This window comes from Halichoerus grypus, chromosome X (genome assembly GCF_964656455.1).
Source record: "Halichoerus grypus chromosome X, mHalGry1.hap1.1, whole genome shotgun sequence".
Lineage (NCBI taxonomy): Eukaryota > Metazoa > Chordata > Mammalia > Carnivora > Phocidae > Halichoerus > Halichoerus grypus.
Genome location: NC_135727.1, coordinates 73,892,222 through 73,917,367, shown reverse-complemented (window position 1 = coordinate 73,917,367; position 25,146 = coordinate 73,892,222). Strand labels below are relative to the sequence as shown.

The window sequence follows — 25,146 nt, the reverse complement described above, 5'->3', positions numbered from 1 at the left end:
TTCTAGAGGCAGCTGTTATTTAATGTTCTCAGTATTGTACCTACTTCACAGAGTTGTTATGAGTATTAAATGCAGTAATGGATTGGAAATCATTTTGTTAACTTTAAAGTGTGATTCAAATGTTAAGTATTAATAAAAATAATAAAAGAGAACAATTCATTCTGCATCCAGATGTTCTCTCTCCATGGTGACTCATGTACTCATTCAGAACTGTGCAGATAAACCTCCATTTAATTTCCACAGGCTGGATTCCTACATGTAACAGAATCAAATGGGATCAAAAGGTTCTATGCATTGACTTCTCCCTGTCAAATTTTGGCTCAGGACTGAAAGAACACCCATTTTACCCGAGTTGTCACTAGCCTTATGCTCACATCCAGTTATTTTGCCGATGTACATGCTGAATTTGGGGACAGGCCTCCAGATCCAACAAAAACCCCAAATTTCCTTTTATTCAAATTGGCCAGACACCATCAGAAAGGATGAATACCCAACTTTTACATCAACATGGATGGGACTGGAGGAGATTATGTTAAGTGAAATAAGTCAAGCAGAGAACGTCAATTACCATATGGTTTCACTTATTTGTGGAAGGTAAGGAATAGCATGGAGGACATTAGGAGAAGGAAGGGATAAATGAAGGGAGGGAAATCGGAGGGAGAGATGAACCATGAGAGACTATGGACTCTGAGAAACAAACAGGGTTTTAGAGGGGAGGGGGGTGGGAGGATGGGTTAGCCTGGTGATGGGTATTAAGGAGGGCATGTATTGCATGGAGCACTGGGTGTTATACGAAAACAATGGATCATGGATCACTACATCAAAAACTAATGATGTATTGTATGGTGACTGACATAACATAATAAAATTTAAAAAAATAAAAATAAAAAAAAACAAATTGGCCAGACAAACCAATCTTCAAGTTCTATGCCCAGGAGGGCCACAGGTTTTTCAAAGGTCAGCCATCACCATGAAACCAGGTGTGATATGTAAATCAAGTTTTATATTGCTTGTGGTCAGTGGAAACAACCTAGCAGGCAGACCCCACCACAGTTTGCTGCTTCCAGTGGAAGTTAGTCATATGAAAATTGTGCCTTTGGTATCTATGAAATGGAGGATAGAAGTGAGAAATTAGAGCAGTTCTGACCCTTACCCTCAAAATTCTAAGATTTAGAGGCCTTCAGATCCTTCTGTCCTGTTTTTTTATTTCATTAACAGAAGTATGTTCCTAGCTAGTTATTCTCTCTCCACTCTCTTTTATTTTAGCTAAAGTGGAACCAGCTTAAGATGCTCTGGCTTTTGGTTTTCATGGACCCTATCATGTTTTCAAAGAGCTATTTTTGAGGACAAGACGATTAGGAAGTGCCTGGTTCTTTATCTCTTTGCTCTTGGCAAAGAAGATTAAAATCATTTAAAGAAAAGCGTTATTGACTGACTTGATTAATTGGTATTAGTGAATCTAATGGATATTTGAGAAATATGTACCATAAAAGTTGAAATTCCAACCTGTAATCTTTTAAAAATGTTTAAAATTCATTTTAATGTTTGCATATTTAACAATTTTTATTTTTTATATTTATCCATACACATATGTTTTTATATTTGGCTTATATAAAATGTGGTTTTCTGTCATGGCTCATTTCTTTTATATTTTTGCTTTTTTTCTCTTGACATATAGTATTTTGATTTTAGTTGCTTCTTGATATACCAAAGAGCTGCACTTACATTTGTGGATATTTAAGTTAAACTAATTAAAAGTAAAGTACAGAAAAAATTCAGTTTCTCAATCTCATTAGCCACAAGTCAAGAACTCAATAGCCACATGTGTCTAGTGACTACTGTTTTGGACAGTGTAGATCTAGAACATTTCCATCAACACAGAAAGTTCTATTTTGGAGAGCACAGCCATAAAGTAAATGTGCCATAATGTGCTAAGCCAATTTTTGTTGTTGGACGTCTGTTTTTCAGTTTTAAATATTATGGATAACTCTATGTATGTAGCTATTTGATTTGGTTGAATTATTTCTTGGGACCAGTTTGAAAAGCTGAGTTATTGGGTCAAAGAGTATGAACATAGTTTTTAAACCTGTAACTTACTCAAAAAAGAGAACAACAGGCCAATATCTCTGATGAACATAGATGCAGAAATCCTTAAGAAAATACTAGCAAAACAAATCCAACAATACATTAAGAAATCATTCACCACGATCAAGTGGCATTTATTCCTGGGTTGCAAGGGTGGTTCAACATTTGCAAATCAGTCAACATGATACATCACATCAAAAAGAGATAGGATTAAAAAAAAACATGATCATTTCGGTAGACACAGAAAAACCATTTAGCCAAGTACAACATCCATTCATGATAAAATCCCTCAACAAGTAGGTTTAGAGGGAACATATCTCAGTAAAATAAAGGCCATATGTGAAAAATCCACAGCAAACATTATACTCAATGGGGAAAAACTGAGAGCTTTCCCCCTAAGATCAGAAAAGAGACAAGGAGGTCCACTCTCATCACTTTTATTCAACATAGCACTGGAGGTCCTAGCCCAGCAGTCAGACAACAAAATGAAGTAAAAGTCACCCAAATTAGTAAGGAAGAAGTAAAACTATTTGCAGATGATAATACTATATATATATATATATATATATATAATACTATATATATATATATATAAAAGCCTTAAGACTCCACCAAAATCTGCTAGAACTGATAAATGAATTCAGTAAAGTCTCAAGATACAAAATCAATGTACAGAAATTGTTGCATTTCTATATACTAATAATGAAGCAGCAGGAAGAGAAACTAAGAAAACAATTCTATTTATAATTGCACCAAAATAATAAAGTACCTAGGAATACACTTAACCAAAGAGGTGAAAGGCCTGTACTCTGAAAACATTAAAACACTGATGAAAGAAATTGAAGATGACACAAAGAAATGGACTTTCCAAAAGCTCATGGATTAGAACAAATACTGTTAAAACGTCTATACTACCCAAAGCAATTTACACATTTAAAGCAATCCCTGTCAAAATATCACCAGAATTTTTCACAGAACTAGAACAAGCAATCCTAAAATTTGTATGGAACCACAAAAGACCCCAAATAGCCAAAGTAACCTTGGGGGGGAAAAAAAAAGCAGAGCTAGAGGCATCACAATTCCAGACTTCCAAGTTATATTACAAAACTATTAGTAATCAGAACATTATGGTACTGACACAAAAATAGACACATAGATCAATAGAACAGAATTAGAAAACCCAGAAATAAACCCATGATTATATGGTCAATTAATCTTCAACAAAGTAGGCAAGAATATCCAATGGGAAAAAGATAGTCTCTTCAATAAATGGTGTTGGGAAAACTGGTCAGCTACATACCAAAAAAAAATTACAATGGACCACTTTCTTACACCATACACAAAAATAAACTCCAAATGGATTGAAAACCTAATGTGAGACCTGAAGCCATAAAAATCCTAGAAGAGAGCACAGGCAGTAATGTCTCTGATATTGGCTCTAATAATATTTCCTAGATATATCTCCTGAGGCAAGGGGAACAGAAACAAAAATAAACTATTGGGAGTACATCAAAATAAAAAGCTTCCACACAGTGAAGGAAACAGTCAACAAAATTAAAAGGCAACCTACTGAATGGGAGAAGATGTTTGTAAATGACATATTTGATAAAGGGTTAGTATCTAAAATATATAAAGAACTTATACCAGTCAACACCAAAAAACAAATAATCCAATTAAAAAGGGTCAGAAGACAGGAACAGACATTTCTCCAAAGAAAGACCTACAGAAGGCCAACAGACACATGAAAAGATGCTCAACATCACTGATCGTCAGGGAATGAAAATCAAAACTATGAGATACCACCTCACACCTGTCAGAATGGCTGAAATGAATAACACGAGAAAAAACAGGTGTTGGCGAGTATGTGGGGATAAAAGAACCCTGTTCACCATTGGTGGGAATGCAATGTGGTGCAGCCATTCTGGAAAACAATATGGAGGTTACTCAAAAAGTTAAACAAGGAACTACCCTATGATCCAGTAATCACTCTCCAAAAAGACAAAAGTACTAATTCAAGGAGATACAAGCATACTGATGTTTATGGCAGCATTATCTACAATAGCCAAATTATGGAAACAGCCCAAGTATTCATTAATAGGTGAATGAAGTATATCTATCTATCTGTCTATCTATCTATCTATCTGTCTATCTATCTATCTCTATCTATCTATCTATCTATCTATATATATAATGGAATATTAGCCATAAAAAAGAATGAAATCTTGCCATTTGCAAGGGCATGAATGGAGCTATAGAGTATAACTAAGGGAAGTAAGTCAGTCAGAGAATGGCAGATATCATATGATTTGACTCATATGTGGAATTTAAGAAACAAAACAGATGAGCAAAGGGAGAGAGAGAGAGAGAAACCAAGGAACAAGTAATAATAGACAACTATAGAGAACAAATTGATGGTTACCAGAGGGGATGGGTTACGTAGATGATGGGGATTAAGGAAGGCAGTTGTGGATGAGCACTGGTGATGTATGGAACTGTTGAATCAGTATATTGTACACCTGAAACTAATATAACACTATGTTAACTAAATGGAAATGAAATAAAAACAATAAAAAACGTGTAGTACATTGTCATAGTCCTTTCAAAAAGGTTTATATCAATTTTAAGTGCTTTGAGCAGCATATAATAGTTTCACTGCATTCGCAACAACACTGGACCTTATAAATTTTAGGTTTTTTTCTATTCTGGTTTTCATTAAAAGATAGTTCATGTTAAAAAAATATAGTTTATGTTTGATTGGATTTGCATTTCTTTTTATTATTGGTGATGATGTGGTTTCCTATACTAGTTTTACTTTTTCTTCCATGGTACTGTATATTTACATCTTTCCTTATTTATATTTTGATTCTTTAGTATTTTCCTTATCAGTATGAATAATGTATATATATGTAACATATATCAGATTTTCCACCAATATAATCTTTAACAAATTTAGGATAATTTAATTTTAGCTGGTTTTAAATTTAAAGGAGTAATATAATGTGTATGACCTATATTGTATATTCCTTTACATTTCAAGAAACATAGGTAGCTCTATATTCATAGACAAGATTATTTTTGACAAAGTCCCTCAATATATAAGAAAATGCTAACTACTATTTCTTGAGCATTAGTATCCAGAATTTATATTTTACCAAAAGTCATTGAGTCCTGTGGAAGAAAAGAAAAAAAAAGAACTTACCAAATTTTTTTTAATAAAACTTAATTTTCGGGGTGCCTGGGTGGCTCAGTTGTTAAGCATCTGCCTTCGGCTCAGGTCATGATCCCAGGGTCCTGGGATCGAGTCCAGTGTCGGGCTCCCTGCTCAGCGGGAAACCTGCTTCTCCCTCTCCCACTCCCCCTGCTTGTGTTCCTTCTTTCGCTGTGTCTCTCTCTGTCAAATAAATAAATAAAATCTTTAAAAATAAATAAATAACACTTAATTTTCCCCCCAGATTTTAAATTATTTTATGTCTGCCCTTAGTGGTGACATACAATATATTGGTATGTGACCAATATATGTTCCATTTCCTTAACTTTTTAAATTGAGATGTAATTGACATATAACATTGTATTAGTTTCAGGTGTACAATGTAATGATTTGAAATTTGTATACATTGGTAAATGATTGCCACATTAAATCTAGTTACCATTCATCACCATACGAAGTTACAGTTTTTTTCTTATGATGTGAACTTTAAGACTTGAGGGTATTATGCTAAGTGAAATAAGTCCACAGAGAAAGACAATACCATATGATCTCACTTATATGTGGAATCTACAAAACAAGTGAACAAACTAAACAAAACAAAGCTCATAGATAAAGAGAACAGAATGGTGGCTGCTAAGAGAAAGAGGGATTGGGGAGTGGGTGAAATGGGTGAAAGGAGTCAAGAGGAACAAACTTCCAGTTATAAAATAAAGTCATGGGGACATAATGTATAGGATAGTGACTATAGTCAATAATATTGTAGTGCATATTTGAAAGTTGCCAAGAAATAAATCTTAGAATTTCTCATCACAAGAAAAAAAAATTGTTTTTTTTTATCCAGTGTATTCTAATGTATCCTCTAGAATGCTAGAAAAATTTAAATAGACACCAAAGTGAAGTTTTATCAAGACTGCTTTTTATACCACCTTTTCTCATGATATTTTAAAACTGAAGTTTAGTTGATATTCAATGTTACATTAATTTCAGGTAGGGGCGCCTGGGTGGCTCAGTCGGTTAAGCATCTGATTCTTGATTTCACCTTAGGTCACGATCTCAGGGTCTTGAGATCAAGCCCCATGTTGGGCTCCATGCTTAGCATGGAGTCTATGTGGGATTCTCTGCCTCTCCTTCTACCCCTCCCCCCCCAAATAAATAAATAAATCTTTAAAAAAATATTAGTTTCAGGTATACAACATAGTGATTTAATAATTCTATACATTATGCAGTGCTTACCATGCTAAGTATAGTTACTATGTATCATCATACAATGTTACTACAATTTTATCGACTGTATTTCCTATGCTGTACTTTTTATCCCCGTGACTTAATTTATTTTATGATTGAAAGTTTATGCATTTTAATCTCCTTCACTGTTTTATCCATTGCCCCACAACAAACAACCACCAGTTTGTTCTCTTTATTTATGAGTCTATTTCTGTTTTGTTTTGTTTGTTCATCTGTTTTATTTTTTAGATTCCACATATAAGTGAAATCATATGGTTCTTGTCTTTTCTGACTTATTTCACTTAGCATAATATCCTCAATGTCCATACATGTTGCCATAAATGGCAAGGTTTCATTATTTTTTATGGCTGAGTAGTATTCTATTATGTGTGCGTGTGTGTGTGTGTACGTGCGCATGTGTGTGTGACATGTTCTTTATCCATTAATCTATTGATGGATACTTGGGTTGCCTACATAGGTTGGCTATTGTAAATAATGCTGCAATAAACATAGAGATGTATATATCTTTTTGTTGTTTTTTGTTGTTATAAATAAGTCTTTTTTATTAAGATATGATTGACATATAACATTATATTAGTTTCAGGCATACAATAATGATTCAGTATTTGTATGTATTATGAAATAATCACAATAAGTAAAATAATAAGTCTAGTTAAAATCAAATCAGCACACATAGTTGCAATATCATTTTTTGTCATGAGAACTTTTAAAATTTACTCTTAGCATCTTCCAAATATGCAATATTATTAACTACAGTCACCATGCTGTACATTACAAGGGATGTATATATCTTTTTGAATTAGTATTTTCATTTTCTTTGGGTAGATACCCAGCAGTGGAATTACTGGATTGTATGGTATTTCTATTTTTAATTTTCTGAGGAACTTCCATGCTGTTTTCTACAGTGGCTTCGCCAATTTACATTCCCACCAACATTTCGTGAGGGTTCCCTTTTTTCCACATCCTCACCAAAGCTTATTTCTTGTCTTTTTGATAGTAGCCTCAGGTATGAGGTAACATCTCATTGTGGTTTTGATTTACATTTCCCTGGTGATTGATGATGATGAGCATCTCTTCATGTGTCTCTTGGCCACGTGGATGTCTTCTTTGGAAAAATGTCTATTCAGACTACCTTTAAATGTAAATTTAAGGGTCATTAAAAGAGACAATGAGAATTAAATTATCTTCAATAAACGGGCATTTTAACTTACAGGACATACAGAAGGTAGATAAATTGCTACAGACCGGAAAGGAAGGAGGGACTCACCATTTTGTATGTTTCTCCAAATCCCTGACCTGTAACAAGACTTAGCAGTTTCAGGATTTTAAATATTTTTTAGGCTTAGCTGGTTGCTCTCTCCACCTAAGGCATATCTGAAAACCCTGAGGTACCCATTTAAAAAATGTGTTTGTGATAATTCACAGGGGCCAGTTCTGAGAGCATCCTAAATTCTTTGAGGTCCTGGACCTGGTGTCTGTGAGACCCAAAGCGAAATTCAGTGGAATTGAAGCTAAGTATTAGAGCATTTCATACATCACACTAATTAGTTTCTCAAAGATCTCTCTCCAAATAGGAGGAAAAACAGCAAATAACTTCTGGTAGAGTGCTTAAAGTGGGCTTGATGTTTTTTTATTAATTTTTTAACTAAATAAAATTAATACATTCTCATGGTAAAATAATCAAACCATACAAACAGGTATGAAATGATAAAAGTCCTACTTATGACCTTGCCCATTTTCTGCACTCCTCCCCCTTTTCACTCATCAGAGATAAGCATGGTGACCAGTTTCTTCTATAATACCTCAGATTTTCTGTGCATATAAAAACATGTTATATAGTTAAATACATGTATATTATTTTTCACAAATGCTATCACGTTAAAATTGCTTTCTACAAATTGATTTCTTCACTTATAGATCTTATACACTTTTCCATATATACTTTTCCATACACTTTTCTCTATCAGCATTTCTCTCTCTATATATAAGAATATATATATTCTTAAAAGTTTCACAATATTTAACTGTATAGATATGTTGCAGTCTATTTTGTAATTTCCCACTGCTGATATATATTTTGTTTTTCTCCCTGACTTTTTTGATATTAAGAGTAGTGCTGCAATTAACATCCTCAAGAGGCAGTATACACCGTGTTTAAGGGGAATAGCTCTAAAGCCAGAGTATTTTCATCCAACTATTGGTGCTACCATCTTCTTACTGTATGACCTTGGGCAAGGTACTTATTTTCTCTGTGCCTCAATATCTTCTATAAAGAAATTGAGATAATAATGGTCTCTATTCTATAAGACCATTATGAGGATTCTTTTTTTTTTTTTTTAAAGATTTTATTTATTTATTTGACAGAGAGACATAGAGAGAGCAGGAACACAAGCAGGGGGAGTGGGAGAGGGAGAAGCAGGCTTCCTGCTGAGCAGGGAGCCCGATGCGGGACTCGATCCCAGGACCCTGGGATCATGACCTGAGCCGAAGGCAGACGCTTAACGACTGAGCCACCCAGGCGCCCCCATTATGAGGATTCTTAATAATACACATTAAGAACTTAAGTATACAGTAAGTGTCAGGCGCATAGAAAATAAAACAATTAGTAGTTAATATGATTGTATACTTTTATTAGCATACTTTTGAAAAATACAGATTCTTAGTTGCTAAATAGTTGGATAAAACAGTGTATGCATTTTAAATCTGGTAGATATTACCTCTCCACCTTGCCAAAAAAACTACAAACATTGGATACTATCAGAGTTTTAAGTCTTTGTAAATCTTATAGGTTAAAAAAAACCGGTTTATCATTATTTTAAGTTTCCTCTCTTTAATTATGAGGGAGCATGAGCATCTTTTCACATGTTTATTGGCCATTTATATTTCTTTCGTGTGAACTGGCTGTTCTTGGCTTTGGCCCATTTGTTGTTGTTTTTGTTTAGCTTTTCATCTGTTTCTTATTGATTTATGGAGCTCTTTGTATATAAAGGAATTTGGCTTCTTGTCATATGTGTTACAAATAGTTTTCCCAATTTATCTTTCAACTTTGTTTATGTGTTTTTCTGTCCGACAGTCTTAAATTACGTAGTTAAATTAATCATTCTTTTCCTTTAAGGCTGTTGAGTTTGGAGGTCCATGCTTCAAAGGTATTTCTAGGTGGGTTTTATTTAAATCATATACTAGAAGCCTTTTTTGCCAAAAAGCCTCAATTATGGATGTAAGAGCTAAAAGGGATCTTAGGCATTGCATAATTCAACCTTTTTCTCTTCATATCTTTTTAATTCTTCTTGCAGAGGAAAAAGAAATTTAGTCCCACTGAAGGGAACGGACTATAAAAGTTCGAAGCAAGCTAATGGTAAAAAGGCAGACTGGGACTCTGTGCTCTTGATGCCTATTCCAGTGATAATTCAGTTTAAGCAGATTATTTGATAAAATGAGTTTCTTACTTTAAAAAATACATATTTAAACAACTCAGAGATGGAGTTTATTTATTTATTTACTTATTTATTTTTGAGAGAGAGAGAATGAGCGGGGTGGGGCAGAGGGAGAGAGAGAATCTTAAGCAGGCTCCACATCCAACATGGAACTTGATGTGGGGCTCGACTTCCGAACCCTGAGGTCATGAGTTGAGCCAAAATCAAGAGTCAGACACTTACCTGACTGAGCCACCCAGGTACTCAGGAGTTTATTTTCAATGAAGTACAAAACACATTTTAAAACAAAGATTTACTTTTATTTTTCAGATTAATTTTTACTTTGAAAAACATCAGCATATGTTCTGTTAAACATATATCACGTATGTGTTTAAGCATTTAGTTAAATGAATGTGCAAATATTCTAACCAAAGGAGCATAACTTTTTTAAATTTCTCAATTATTTTAGTTGTGAGTGTGAAACGTTGACTTATTTTCACAGAAATTAAGTAGACTTTTGGTCTGATACACATGAGAACCAAAAAGCATTGGCTTGAATGCTAACCTCATTCTCACCTTTCTTTCCCTGCTTTTGCAAATCCTGGGACTAAATCTAATTCCTTTTAAATTGTTTGGAACCTTAGCAAGCCAACCTGTCTGGATGTGGATCTGCCCAGATCATTCCCCATTTTAAAGCTCTCTCATGGCTCCTCATTGACTGTAGGGCAAGGTCCAAGCCCCTTAGCCTAGCTTAATTATTATAGTAACTTGACTTCTAGTACTGCAGTCTTCCAGCCTTATTTTACACTTCTGCTTGTACATGCTCTTTCTCTGTTTGGGGCAACTGTCTTCTTGCCCAGTTGCCTGCCTGAAAAACCAATTCAAATAAACATTATTTCTGCTACTTCTATGAAACCCTTTCCAATCTTTCTACTCCAAGACTAAGTGTTTCTATGGGCAGGACTTCTGGAGTGGCAATTTTAAAGATCACGGTGGATCCTCTTCCCAACAAAACAGCCATTTAAATGGTAAAATTTATAAAAACAGCCATTTAAAATCTCTGGAAATTGTCCTAAGGGCATAGAGCAAATAGGGAAACACTTATTCAGGAAAATCTAAAATTCTCAGTAAGAATAGCAGGAGGCAATGGCATTTGAACCATAACCTGCTCTCATCCTTACTCCTTGCTCTGTGTGATGGAAGCTGTTCTCCAGGCAAGTGAGGCCAAGAAGATGAGTGCTCCCTTTCCTTCCAACTCCTACTCAAGGGCTATAGTTTCACCCCCAGAGGGACAGGACATCAGCCTCTCTTATGCCCCTTAGCCCTGTATTGCAGAAGCACTATTCTAGAAGACTGGAGATTACCTAGTTTCTACTCATGAAGGCTCTGCCCCAGTGGTGGTAAGCCAAGAATATTGGGGAACTGATTCTGCCTGACCTAACTCATATATAGGGTGAAGGTTCCATACGAAGAAAGGCAAGCCAAGAGGACTAGGGGCTACCATCACTCCCCAGGGTCCACTCCTTGAGCAGAGGAGTCACTTTGGGAGAAGCAGATCACTGTCCTTGGTCCCCAATTCCACTGCAGTGACATAGAGGTTCCACTAAGGGGGTAAAGCAGACCCATTAGGATGGAGAGCTCCACAGGTCTGCCTGAGGGGACTGAATTTATTTGGAACAGAGCATGAGAAAGTTCATGCCTATGGGCTTTGTCAAAAACAGTGGAGATCTTGGAGGTTAGCATTGAAGAGGGGTTTGGTAGCTCCATCTAGCTAAATACTAGACCAGATGGAAGGTTACCAAAGAGAACAAGGAAAATAGACAGCCAAGAAGAGGCTGTGTGTGATTACACTCATTTCTGATTCTGTGGAGTGCTGTGCACATGTGTAAGGCTGCACCCACTAAGGAGAAATGAGATCAAGATGAGGGGCAGACTAAAACATTCCTCAAGCCACATGCAGATGCATCAGTAAAATGTAGAAGGCTTAAGGCTGGAGATATTTAAGCACAAATCTCTGACCAAACATTGCCTGAACAATATGCTACTCTGACCCCGGGGCAACTCATAGGAAGCCAGGCTTAATTAAGAAAAAAAAAAAAAACTTGTTTTTAGCAGAATGGAAGACTGTGTCCACAGCCACACCCCTGAAGAGTGACCAGAAAGAGAAACTCTGAGAGACTTATTCCTGGCTGAATGTGGGGCAAAATTCTGAACTCCCAGAAATATGAAAGTAGTCTTCAAGCCACATGCACATCCAGTGGTAAAGGGTAAAAATTTTTAAGTCTAAGGAGGCTTAAAGTGCAACATTTAACCAAAAAGTGGTTTATGTAGATCTGGTGTTGACCTATGGGAAGCCAGTCTAAAAGATTAAAAACAAAGAAACATATCTGAGGAGAGGACATCAGACACTTCACAATGTGGGGGAAATAGACTTCTCAGAATTAATTCAGCCAAGTCACTAAGTAAACAAATGACCAAACAGAAAATAAGAACAAGCTCCAGAAAGAGGCACGTCAGCATCCAGAGTTGTTACAATTAGTATCTGAAATATCCAGTTCTCAACTAAAAATTAGGATATGTGGTTCCTCATATACCTCTATGGAAGTGTTGAATCACTATTGTACACCTAAAACTAATATTACACTGTCTGTTAACTAACTGTAATTTAAATAAAAACTTAAAAAAATAAAAATTAATTTAAAAAATATGAGATGTACAAGTAAAAGAGAAAGTATGGCCCATACACAGGAAAAAGAAGTGGTCAACATAAAATGTCCATGAAGAAGCCCGGATGTTGGACTTACTAGACAAAGTAATATATTTATAGCTACTTTAAATATATTCAATGAACTAAAGGAAATAATTTCTAAAATACTAAAGGAAAGCATGAGAACAATTTCTCATCAAATAGAGATCAATCAAGTGATAGAAATCATGAAGAAGAACCAAATGGAAAATCTGGAGTTGAAAAGTATAATAATTGAAATGAAAAATTCACTAAAGGGGCTCAAGAATAAATTTGAGTTGGTGGAAGAATCAGCAAATTTGAACATAGATGAATAGAAAGTATGAATTTTGAAAAACAGAAAGGAAAAAAAAGAATGAAGAAAAATGAAGAACCTCAGAGAAATGTGAGACACCTTAGTAGTGCACCAACTTACATGTAATGGGAGTATCGGAAGGAGCAGAAAGAATATTTCAAGAAACAGTGAGTACTGTATTCCCAAATTTGATCCAAAACATTAATCTACATATCGAGAAGGTCAACAAACTCCAAGTAGGAAAAATGCAAAGAGATTGACACCCAGACACATCATACTCAAAATGTTGAGGCCAAATGTAAAGAGAAAAATCCTGAAATTAGCAAGAGAGAAATGACAAGGGAACTGCAATAAGATTAACAACTGACTTCTCATCAAAAATAATGGAGGGCAGAAGATGGCATTATAGCATATTCAAAGTGCTTAAAGAAAAACCTGTGAACCAATAATCCAGTATTCAGTAAAATTATCTTTTAAAAGTGAAGGTGAAATAAACATTCCAGATAAATAGAAACTGGGAGAATTTGTTGCTAGCTGACCTGCCTTGCAAGAAATACCGAAGGGAAATGACACCAGAGAATAATTTTAGTCCACATGAAAAAACAGAGCCACAGTAGAAGGAATTATGTAGATAATGATAAAAAGTAGAATTATAGGGGCACCTGGGTGGCACAGTTGGTTAATCATCTGACTCTTGGTTTCAGCTCAGGTCATTATCTCAGGGTAAGCCCCGCATCAGGCTCCATGCTTACCGTGGAGTCTGCTTGAGATTCTCTCTCCCTTTCCCTCTGCCCCTCCTACTCATGGTCTCTCTCTAAAATAAATAAATCTTTTTTAAAAAGTAGAATTTCATATTTCTTTTTTTCTTGATAAAAATTAATTGCATGAAACAATATCAATAAAATTGTATTGTTGGTTGGTGACATATAGAAGTATACCTGTAAAAATATTTGTAAATATAATAAAGTGCAGAAAAGAAGAGTGGGAATTAAGCTAAACTGGAGTATGGAAATCATATCAGATAGTAAATGAACTCCACAGAAAGAAATGAAAAAATATGATAAATATGATTAATATAAAAATCTCTATAACTGTGCTGTCCTTTATTAGTTTTAAATAAGCTATTAAATATAGACATGATTATATAAAGCAAAAAGTATAAACACGCATTGTTTGGTAATACATAGAGACAAATTACGTATAATAGTTATATAAGGGGAGATTATGGATCTGTAGAAGAATAAGGTTTTTATAACCTCTTGGAATTTAGTATAAACCTGAGATAGATTCTGATGATTTAAGATGCATGTTAGAAACACAGAGCAACCACTGAGAAAAAATTTTTTTTGAAACGGGAGAGAAAGAGAATCCCAAACAGGCTCCACACCTGGTGTGGAGCCCAACGCGGGGCTCAGTCCCACAACCCTGAGATCATGACCTGAGCCAAAATAAAGAGTCAGACGCTTAACTGACAGAGCCACTCAGGTACCCCCACTGAGAAAAAAAATGTAAATATAGTTTACAAAAATTTAAAACACAGTTAAAATTGTTCACTAGAAAATACATATGCAACTAATGAATCATTAAACATTAACATCAAAAACTAATGATGTATTATATGATCACTAATTGAATTTAAATTAAAAAAAGAAAATACCTACTTTAGCAAAAGAGGTGGCAAACGAGTAATGGAGGAAAAAGTGGTAATGAGAAATAAAGAAAACAAAAAAAGCAAAATGGAAGAGGTAATTCTAACTATAGCAACAATAACATTAAATGACAATAAGTTAAATAAATCAAAAAGTGAGATTATCAGCACAGATAAATAAAACAAGCCTGGATTAGCTCCTTCTAATTTTAATCAAAATAGACATTAAGACAAAACTAGTTTTAGAGATAAAAGACATATTGTTATAATTAAGGATTAATCAAGAAGATAGAACAGGTATAAACATATATGTACCAAAATAAAGAAATGTAGTTCAACAATAATAGTTGGAAGGTTCTATCCATTATATGGAACAACTAGACAGATCAGCAAGGAAATAGAAGAGTTGAATAACAAAATAAAACAGCTAGACCTAATAGACATCTTTTTTAAAGTTTTCATTTAAATTGTAGTTAGTTAACATACAGTGTAATACTAGTTTCAGGTGTGATTCACCACTGCCATACAACATCCCATGCTTATCACAACAGGTGCACTCCTTAATCCCCATCATCTATTTTACCCATCCCCACCCACTTACCTCCTCTCTGGTAACCGTCAGCTTCCTCTCCATAGTTAAGAATACTTTTCTTGGTTTATATGTCTCTGTCTGTTCCCCCTTTGCTCACTTGTATTGTTTCTTAAATTCCACATATGAGTGAAATCATATGGTATCTGTCTTTCTCTGACTGAGTTATACCTCAGCATAATAAAGGCATCTGTGAAAAACCTACAGCTAATATCATCCTCAATGGGGAACAACTAAGAGCTTTTCCTCTATGGTCAGGAACAAGACAAGGATGTCCACCCTCTCCATTGTTATTTAACATAGCACTGGAAGTCTTAGCCCCAGCAATCAGACAACAACAAACAAAATAAAAGGCATCCAAATCAGGAGGGAAGAAGTAAAAATGTCACTATTTGCAGATGACATGATTCTATATACAGAAAACCTGAAAGACTCCACCAAAAAAACTGCTAGAACTGAAAAAAAATTCAGTGAAGTTGCAGGATACAAAATCAACATATAGAAATCTGTTGAATTTCTATACACCAATAGGCAGCACCAGAAAGAGAAATTAAGAAAACAATCCCATTTACAATTGCACCAAAAATGGTAAGATACCTAGGAATAACCAAAGAGGTGAAAGACCTGTACTCTGAAAACTATAAAACACTGATGAAAGAAATTGAAGCTGACACAAAGAAATGGAAAGACTTTCCATGCTCATGGATTGGAAGAACAAATATTGTTAAAATGCCTAAATTTACACATTTAATGAAATCTCTATCAAAATACCAAAGCATTTTTCACAGAACTAGAACAAGCAATCCTAAAATTTGTATGGAACAACAAAAGACCTGAATAGCCAAAGCAACCTTGAGATTAAAAAAAAAAAAAAAAGCAGAGCTGGAGGCATCACAATTCTGGACTTCCAGTTATATTAGAAAGCTGTAGTGATCAAAACAGTATGGTATTGGCACAAAAATGGACACCTAGATCAATAGAACAGAATAGAAAACCCAGAAATGAACCCACAACTATATCGTCAATTAATCACTGACAAAGCAGGAAAAAATATCCAATGGGAAAAAGTCAATCTCTTCAACAAATGGTTTTGGGAAAACTGGAGAGCAACATGCAAAAGAATGAAACTGGACCACCAAACACAAAAATAAATTCAAAATGGATTAAAGACCGAAATGTGAGACCTGAAACCATCAAAATCCTAGAGGAGAACACAGGGAGTAACCTCTTTGGCCTCGGCCACAGAAAGTTCTTACTAGATATGTCTCCTGAGGCCAGGGAAACAAAAGCAAAAATAAACTATTGGGACTAAATCAAAATAAAAAGCTTCTACACAGTGAAGAAAACAATCAACAAAACTGAAAGACAACCTATGGAATAGGAGAAGATATTTGCAAATGAGATATCTGATAGAGGGTTAGTATCCAAAATATAGAAAGAACTTCTAAAACTCCACACCCAAAAACCAAATAATTCAGTTAAAAAATGGGCAGAAGACATGAATAGACATTTTTACAAAGAAGACATCCAGATGGCTTAATAGACACATGAAAAGCTGCTTAACGTCACTGACCAGGGAGATACAAACCAAAACTACAATGAGATATCACCTCACACTTGTCAGAATAGCTAATATTAACAACACAGGAAACAAAACGTGTTGATGAGGATGCAGAGAAAGGGGAACCCTCTTATACTTTTGGTGGGAATGCAAACTGGTACAGCCACCCTGGAAAACAGTATGGAGGTTCCTCAAAAATTTAAAAATAGAACTACCCTATGACCCAGCAATTGCACTACTAGGTATTTACCCAAAGAATACGAAAGTACTAATTCAAAAGGATACATGCAGCCCTATGTTTATAGCAGCATTATCTACAATAGACAAATTATGGAAAGAGCTCAAGTGTCCATTGATTGAGGAATGGTTGAAGAGGTGGTACATATATACAATGGAATATTATTCAGCCATCAAAAAAGAATGTAATCTTGCCATTTGCAACCACATGGATGGAGCTAGAGAGTATCATGGTAGACCTAATAGTGATGACCTAATGTGGCGAGCACATCACTCAACAATAGCAGAACACAAAGTCTTCTCAAGAGAACATTAAACATCTTGCAGAGTAGACCATATAATAGGACACAAATTAAGTTTTTAGTGTTGCAAATTTTACAGTCAAGAAAGTGAAAACTCAACCCACAGAAAGGGAGAGCATGTCTGAAAATCATATCTAATAATGACCTTGTATGCAGAATATATAAAGAACTCTCTTACAAACAAATAATAAAAAGAAAAATAACCCAATATAAAAATGGGCTAAGCATTTGAATAGATATTTCTTTGAAGAGTATATACAAATGAAAAGATGCTCAATATCACTATCCATTAAGGAAATAACAATCAAGACCATAATGAGATAAAACTTGATACAGACTATGAAGGTTAATCATCATCACCACCACCATCATCATCAATTATCATCGAGTATTGGCAAGAATATTGGAAAACTGGAACCCTCATATACTGCTGATGGGAATGAAAAATGTTGCAGCTGGTTTGGAAAACACTTTGGGAGTTCTTAATAAAACCAAACATGACAGTTCCCTCTTAGGTATATAGGTAGAGACTTATAGCATCTTCTTTCCCAGGTATATATACAAGATGATTGAAAGCATTATATCCACATGAAAACTTGTCAGTGTTTATAACAGCTTTGTTAATATCAGCCAAAAGGTAGAAACAACCCAGATGTCCACCAACTGATGAATAGATAGATGAAAGGTGGTATATCCTTATAATACAATATTACTCATTCATAAAAAGGAATGAAGTATGCTACAACATGGATGAACCTTGAAAGCATCAGGCTAAGTGAAGGAAGTCAATCATGATTGGCCATGTATTATATGACTTCATTTATATAAAATGTCCAGAATAGGCCAATTCATTGAGACATAAAGTAAATGAGGTTCACAGGGGCACCATGGAGGGGAGGATGGGAGTTCCTGCTAATGAGTATGGGGTTTTGTTCTGGGGTAATGAAATATTCTGGAATTAGATAGTGGTGCTATTTACACAACTCTGTAAATATGCTAAAAAACATTAAATTATATATATATTATATATATATACTTTATTGTATAATTTAAATGGTGGACTTCATGGATGTAAATTACGTCTCAGTGAAGCTGTTTAAAGATTGTGTTTTGGGGTGCCTGGGTGGCTCAGTCGTTAAGTGTCTGCCCTCGGCTCGGGTCATGATCCCAGGGTCCTGGGATCGAGCCCCACATCGGGCTCCCTGCTCGGTGGGAAGCCTGCTTCTCCCTCTCCCTCTGCCTGCCGCTCCCCCTGCTTGTGTTCCCTCTCTCGCTGTGTCTCTCTGTCAAAAAATAAATAAAAAATCTTTAAAAAAAAAAAAAAAGATTGTGTTTTCCCCCACTACCATGTTTTTACATCGCTCTGTATTATTCTCACTTAATTTTTTTTCAAATTATATTTTAATAGCTGTTTGCCTATGATGGCTTCAAGAAACAGGGTCTGCTGCTTGCTTCTTTCTGTGTCCCTGGCGCATAGAATTCAGTTGCCACCTTTTGAATGGGTGTGAAGGCTTTGATAAAGATAATGAGCTGTAGCAAATACAGAATGTGGCAATTTTGTTACCTATATACAAATCTGTAAGAGACCAGTTCCATGGTTAGAGGGATCATTATAGAAAATGCACTTCTCCCTTAAGCATAAATGAGCTTTGGCATATCTTATATTAAAACTTCTAATTTTGATTTACATTTTTATAAAAGCATGTTTTTTTCCCTTCAAATCCTAAACAATATTCTTGATTTTTTTTTTCAGCTGTAGCCACAACCGTTTGCTTATCTAGGAATAAAAATGGAATTTTAAGATATAATTACATTTGCTTCCAACAGTGGTGTGCAAATGGTATTAGTGTAAAAACATTCAGGATTTCCGAATATCTATGACCAGTTGTGGTGGCCAGAGTTTATTTTAGCCTTGTGTGTATACAGTGAAAGAATATTCAAATGGATGTAGCTGTTATTTCTTTTTTTTCTTTTTCTTTTTTTAAGATGTCATTTATTTGAGAGAGAGAGTGTGTGTGCGAGGGATGGGAGAGGGGCAGAGGAGGAGGGAGAGGAAGAGGGAAAGAATCCCAAGCAGACTCCATGCTGAATGCAGAGCCTGACTCGGGGCTCAATCTCATGACCCTGAGATCATGACCTGAGCCAAAACCAGAGTTGGATGCTTAACTGACTGAGTCACACCGGTGCCCCTAGTTGTTATTCCTTGATGCGTTTCTTTCCAGTTGCAGAACCTTAGGCAAGTTGCGATGTCTCACTGTGCTTTAGTTTCTTCATCTATCATTTCGACCATGCAAGGTTGTGGAGAGGATACATTATGATAATTGATATGAAAGCACCTGAAATATACACTGCACATAGATGATGGTGATGATGACAGTAATAATGATTATGATGGTGGTGGTGTGCTGTAGCATCTTATTTTGTTATTCAATGCATATTACATACCATGTACTTGGAGAACATCTAACATGAATTAGCTCACTTAATCCACATAACAACCAGGTGGGTAGATGTTGTGACTATCTCCATTTTATGGATGGGAACTGTAGTTGCTCAGTAAGTGTGACTATAGGTGTCATGGTGCTGGCATGGGGTGTTAAGTAAATACTAGCTTTCTTCCTTTACATGGGTATTTTTTCTTGTCTCTATCCAAGTCAGTTGTAGATGTCCAGAGACCACTGTTTTGCTTTGTTTTGTTTTTTAATATGGAACACTTCACTAATTTGCATGTCATCCTTGCACAGGGGCCATGGTAATCTTCTCTGTAACGTTCCAACTTTAGTATATGTGCTGCTGAAGTGAGCATGAGACCACTCTGTTTTTATATGGGTATAGCATAAGCATCTAGGCAAATTGTGTTTAGGATATTGATTGATTGGTTAGTTGTGTTTAGGACATTTAATGAAAGTGAGGCACAGGGCCCCAGGCAGCCCAGTATTACTTAGCCCCATGAAAGGTCTCCAGACCACTCTAGTCCTCATCAGATAGAATATTGCCCTTTTCAACTTCCAAACTGCAGGAAGCAAGAACCACATTTCAGATCCACTATTTCCTCGTTGCCTAAGAAGTATGGAGAAGGAAGGGAAAAATGAAGGGGTGGAAATTGGAGGGGGAGACGAACCATGAGAGACTATGTACTCCGAGAAACAAACTGAGGGTGTTAGAGGGGAGGGGGCTGGGGGGATGCGTGAGCCTGGTGATGGGTACTAAGGAGGGCACGTACTGCATGGAGCACTGGGTGTTAACCTCAAACAGCGAATCATGGATCACTGCATCAAACACTAATGATGTACTGTATGGGGACTAACGTAACACGATAGAAAAAAAAAAAAAAAAAGAAGAAGTATGGAGAAAAAAGTACAGCTTTCCAGAGCTGAGAGGGGAAGAAAATTGTATCACTGTCCTCTCCTATCTACTTAGAGAGGGCATTGCATTTTCAACTTAGCTGATTATGCTTCTTGTAGTATGATGTTTCCTTTTTCTCACCCTCAGATGCCAGCTCCCACCTGGCTTTTTGTCATGCCTGTTTGCCCCTGGGAGAAAGCAGCTGAAGCTTGCTTCTCAGGGGAGGTTGAAGGTTAAACTGCTCCCTTTGCCAGGAACACACCAACCTAGTTTTCTGCAAGCTATGTTCATTTGTTTTCTCATTAGTTCGTTCATTCATTCATTCATTTATACATTCATTCATTTACAGGTTCAGTAAATATTTTTTAAAGGTTTATTTATTTTAGAGAGAGTGCACATGTGAGTGGGGGAGGAGCAGAGGGAGAGAATCTTCAAGCAGACTACCCCCTGAACCTGGAGCCCCATGCCGAGCTCAATCCCACAACCCATGACGTCATGACCTGAGCTGAAACCAAGAATTGGCCGCCTAACCCACTGAGCCACAGAGGCACCCCTGGGTTCAGCAAATATTTAACAGACACTACTTAGGAGCCAAGCCATGTGCTAGGCACTGGGAGTAGAACAGTAAACAACAACAAAAACAACTCTGCGACTCTCAAGGAATTGATAAAGATAAACAAGTGAACCCACAACCTGGTTCTGCTTTGAAAGCTAACTGTCTGGTGCTCCTGATCTCACGATCACAGAGAATTTAGCCTACATCTCATCCTCCTTCGGAGATAGGGCATTATTGAACCAAGTACTCAAGAGTCAGTCATTTGGAGACTAAATCATGGAATCCTAGAAAACTAGTACCAGGAGCAAGGCAGCAGAATGGAAGGAGCGTGGAACACATAGTCCGAAGTTACTGTGTCTAGGCCCAGCTGTGTTGCTCACTGGCTTAGCTCCTCTGACTCCTTTTGCTTATCTGGAGAATGGGATTAATGAAAATCTCTATATGGCAGGGTTGTTGGGGAAATTAAATAAGATACTTCTCAGTCAACTGTGTATCTCCTTACCCTGCTGTACTTATCAGTAGCTGAAATTATTTTTTGAGTCTTCATATGCTTGTTTCATGCACCTCCCCCCAAATGGAAGCTTCCTAAAGGCAGTCATTCACTTCGTATGACTTTTTCATCACTGTATCCCTAATCTAATGGTGCCTGGTTTATGGTAGGTCCTGAATACATTCTTTTTTTTTTTTTTTTTAAAGATTTGATTTATTTATTTGAGAAAGAATGAGAGAGAGAGCACATGAGAGGGGGGAGGGTGAGAGGGAGAAGCAGACTCCCTGCCGAGCAGGGAGCCCGATGCGGGACTTGATCCCGGGACTCCAGGATCATGACCTGAGCCGAAGGCAGTCGCTTAACCAACTGAGCCACCCAGGCGCCCCGGTCCTGAATACATTCTTATTGACGGAATGGATGATAATGAATGTGAAGGTATTTTAAAATTTATGAAATGCTGTTCATATAATTGTTAAATTAAACATCTCTAATCCAACACCCTTGTTTTATAGATACCAGAAAGCAGTTTGGTATATTAGAAAGAGTGCCAGATTAGGAATTAAAACCAGAGTTCAAATTACAACCCTGCTACTTTCTAGCTGTACCACTTCAGACAACTTGCTTAACCTCCCCAAACTTCCCCTGACTCATCTGTTTGCCTCATAAAGTGGTTATGCAGATCTCAGGAGACAAAGGTGTATCAGTGAGCTTTATGTACTTGATAATGCAGGTTTTATAAGATGAGACAACTGAGGGTCAAGATAAAAGGTGACTGGTCCAAGGTTGGTATGGCAACAAGTTAGTATCACAGTTTATCATGGAATCTCAGGCTTCCAACTCCTAGTCTAGTATACCAAAACAGATTCCAGAGCAGAAACTGTGGAGGAAAGTAAACAGTGGCCAAGGATAAGGGAAAGCAGGCTCTGCCTGACAGCAACTTATCTGTTCGTAATAATGGCGAAGGGGAACTAGGAAGGTACTGTGTCAGAGACCACATGATCACTTTGCAGAATGGAAAGAGCTTGTTCATCAAGTTGAACAATTCATCTATGTTTATCTAACAATGACAGTTCCACCAGCTCTTTACAACTTCACTGTCACCTAGTTCAAAAAGATGCCAAGTATGACACATTTTCCTTCTCAGGTTTTATCCTAGATTACATTTTGTTCAACTCTGTGTTTAATTGTACTATAGAAGGAAAGTAAGGCAAGGTAAGAGTATGTCAAGGAGCTGTTCTCCATTTCTGCTGAGGACAGAGGAAAAATATATTTTCAGGGATTTGGGTCAGATATGAGGAAGAATTTGTAGGCAGGAAGTGGGAGATACTATAATCAAATAGATATTGTTAAATATTTGGTATTTTTTAAGAGAGGTTTTCATATATCTGATATAGTTTAGCAGTGTCCTAATTAGAACTCAAAAGTTGTTTAGGATCTATCTTGGCCTTCAAACTGAGATGTTGTTTAAAAGGCAACATGGCTGTTTTCCAACTTTGTTGTGAGGCTTAAGAGTAAATCAAGGAGGAAAGAGGGAGGTGAGTTGAGTGGGAAGTGCTTAGGCAGTATCTGGGCTAGACACTGGAAATTCATCAATGAATGCCACATGATGGATGGGAAACAGACGCATACATAGATTATTTGTGATATAAAACATTATAGGTGCTTCTGAAAGAAGACTGTGCAAGTTGGGGGCATGATCATATTCCATCTAAAGCATACAGAGTCAAGAAGGGCTTCATGGGGGCGCCTGGGTGGCTCAGTCAGTTGGGTGTCCACCTTCAGCTAGGGTCATGATCTCAGGATCCTGGGATCGGGTCCCGCATCGGGCTCTCTGCTCAGCAGGGAGTCTACTTCTCCCTCTCTCTCTCTCTCCCATAAATAAATTAAATCTTTTTTTTTTTTTTTTTAAAGGCTTCATGGAGTAGGTGATGGCCTCTTGGGCTGGGACTTGAATTATGAGATAACATGGCAAGGGAGACAAATGGTTGGGAGCACTGCAATGTCATTCCAGTTGGAGGGAATGGCCATGTAAGCAAAGACACAGAGGGGTAAAATAGACTTAAGACAGAAGAACTGAAACAGGATGTGGTGGTATGGCTTGAAGTTCATATGGGAAAATTTGTGGAAGAGATAAGGAGCTAGAAATAGGCCTTGAATGCCAAGCTAATGCTTTGAATTTGTATCCTATAGGCCAAGTTATTTTTAGTGTCTGCCTAAGATCACTTAAGCATTTCATAAAATTACAGATACTCAGGTTTCACCTGTAGCTTCAGATTCAGACAACTCTGGGCTAAGTTAGGGTGGGATCAGAGCTCTGTAGCTCTTCCGGGGATTCTGATGCATCAGTGAATTAGGCCACTGCTGTAGACCATAGGGAATTATTAAAAAGTCTTAAGGAGGAGAGTTACAGAAGCAAATGTTTTAGATAGAATTCCTCTGGGGTCCTATGTAATTTATGGATTGGAGAGGATCAGACAGAAAGCAGAAAGACTTCAATAAGAGAGTTGCAGGTATTTTGAAGGTAAGGTTGTGTGGGGGGGAAGGGTGGGTGTTATTTAGGCAGTAAATTAAAAGATAGTAGTCACTGATAGGGGACTGCTAGGTGGGGATGGTAGGTGAAACACATTGAGGACGTATATTATTACATTATATCCAGACTAACTCATGGTTATATATATATATATATATATATATATATATGTGTGTATGTATATATATATATATATATATCCCAGTCTCTCTCTGTCTCTGTCTCTCTATCTCTCTCTGTCTCTCTCTGTCTCTGTCTCTGTCTCTCTCTCTCTATATATATATATGCGGTGAGAGGGGCAGAGAAGGAGGGAGACAAGCAGACTCCCCACTGAGTGGGGATTCCCAACACAGGGCTCAATCCCAGGACCCCAAGATCATGACCTGAGTCAAAACAGAGTCAGACGCTTAACCGACTAAGCCACCCAGGCGCCCCCCATAGGTTGACTCTTGCATATTCTAGGCCCTGGGAAAAGTTAGTCTACAGAATGTGACTAAAAACATTGCTCTACAGAACTCTGGCATAGAGGTTGTAACACCTGGCTTCTAGTCTCAGGCCTATCTCTGGGAAACTGTTTCTTCTAGTCAGTTCTCTGTCATTTTCTGGGCCCCAAATTTTCCCCTGAACAGTAAGAGAGACTAAATCAGTGGTTTGAATCCCTGATTTGACATTAATATCAATAACATCAACTTTTTAAAAAATAGGATGCCTGGACCCCACCTAAATTCAATTAAATCAGAATTGGGTGGTGGAAAGTTCCCCTAGCAATTTTACCATGCACCCAAGGGTGAAAAACACTGGGCTAGATGATCTCTGAGAACCATCCAGCCCTGACAGTCAATGACAGTGCTATGCCATATAGCATGGTAGACAAAGCATAGGTTTTGGAATTAGCC

At 36.7% G+C, this 25,146-nt stretch overlaps 1 protein-coding gene and 1 non-coding gene across 2 annotated transcripts in view; one reads left to right on the top strand and one right to left on the bottom strand.

Moving 5' to 3' along the window:
• AR (androgen receptor) overlaps window positions 1-25,146 on the top strand; it is a 182,429-nt gene that overhangs the window by 63,048 nt on the left and 94,235 nt on the right. The gene's annotated exons all lie outside the window — the stretch shown is intronic.
• On the bottom strand, window positions 20,029-20,135 carry LOC118535669 (U6 spliceosomal RNA). The gene has a single exon (XR_004917286.1). It is a non-coding gene; the product is annotated as a U6 spliceosomal RNA (small nuclear RNA).